Raw genomic sequence first — 1,710 nt, 5'->3', positions numbered from 1 at the left:
TCTAACTATTTTTATAGGAAAGGCAGGATAAAGATTTAGTTCTTTTTCTTTCTTTGATTTCACCTAATTTATAAAAAAAAACCAAAACAGTGTGTTCATTATCATTTCCCAGCAGTGATAGTTTTTTTTCTTCTTCTGTTTTGCCTCTGTGCAGGAAAATATTGGAAGCACAAAAAAATGCTATGATTCCTTTTAAGGTATCACTGGCTAGTGAAAGTTCAGTGCAGCGTGAAAGTGCCTGTACATGTAGGGAGCTTGTAGCAGAACCACTGAGCCAAGACAGGCCAGAAAAGCATTATGGGTTTGATCTGTATCTGTTTGATTGTTGAGGGGTTACTGGAGGAGGAAGAGGTTACTTTGCAGGCAGAGGGAGGAGCTGCACCAAGTGAGTGAGTTTGTAATAGAAGGAATAGAATTTGCCAACAGTTTAGCAAGCCTGGTAACAGTCAAGAGATGAGACTGCAGAGGTCTCTGGTTTCTAATGCACCATAAATACTGGATCATTGCTGGGACTCCTCTCAGATATCCTGCTGTTTCCCAAAGTCAGGGTGATCCTGAGGCCAGGCATGACATCTGGGGGCAGGTTTCTTTAGAGGTGTATGCTGCAGCACACCTTCCTTCCTGCCTTTGGTGTTGGTCTCCCCAAGGCTCTCCATGCTCTCTGGGTTTTACCTTTGTGCTTGTAGCCTGCAGACACTACCTACCTTCCTACCTGCTTCTTCATCTGCCAGCAGGACAATCAGTGCAGGCTGCAGCCACTGCAGCTCCAAGAGGGAGGTGGGGGATCTGGTTTGTCAAGCCTAAACTGGCCCCATTCAGTGGTGACATCTAGGTCTACATGCTCCAGCAGCTCAGAGATGGAGTAGATGTGGGGGACCAACTCAAAGTGCTGAATCTGGGCAACAAGGGATTTCAGCAGCCAGCTCTGGGCTCAACTTTTTTGTTTATTCATGATAAAGTCTCATCTTCCTATCCTGGGCCAAAGGTTGATTGCATTCTAATGACTTTTTTAATTATTTATTTATTTTATATGCATTGCCTGCATGTGTTTCTGTGTGAAGGGTGTAACTAGAGTTACAGACAGTTGTAAACTGCCACGTGGATATTCGGAATTGAGTCTGGGTCCTCTGGAAGAGCAGACAGTGCTCTTAAACATTAAGCTATCTCTCCAGCTCCTCATGACTTTTAATAAAGACAAATATCATTAAAGAATAATCATAACCATTTCTGTTCTTAATTTCTATAATATATTTCTAGTGTGCTGACACAAACCTTCAATGCTAGAGACATGAAGCCTGGGTATATTAGTTTACTTTTCTGTGAAGAGACACCATGACTAAGACAACTCTTATAAAAGAAAGCATCTATTTGGGAACTTGCTTACAGTTTCAGAGGTTTAGTCTGTTACTATCATGGCAGGGAGCATGGAGGCATGCATGACGCTGGAGAAGTAGCTGCGAGCTACATCCTGATCTGCAGGCAGAGAGACTGAGACAGATTGGGCCTGGCATGGGCTTTTGAAACCTCAAAACCTACTCCTGGCGACACACCTCTTCCAATAAGGCCATACCTTCTAGTCCTTTCAAAGAGTTTCACCAGAGTGGTGACTAATCATTCAAATTATGAACCAATGGGGGGGAGGGTCATTCATTTTTCTTTTCTGTTCTGTTTTCTTTTTTCTTTTGGTTTTTTCCCTTTCCTTTTCCCTTT

This window comes from Microtus ochrogaster, unplaced genomic scaffold, assembly GCF_000317375.1.
Source record: "Microtus ochrogaster isolate Prairie Vole_2 unplaced genomic scaffold, MicOch1.0 UNK18, whole genome shotgun sequence".
In the NCBI taxonomy this organism is placed as follows: domain Eukaryota; kingdom Metazoa; phylum Chordata; class Mammalia; order Rodentia; family Cricetidae; genus Microtus; species Microtus ochrogaster.
The sequence above is the reverse complement of the archived record's forward strand: the minus strand, read 5'-3'. Positions refer to the sequence as shown.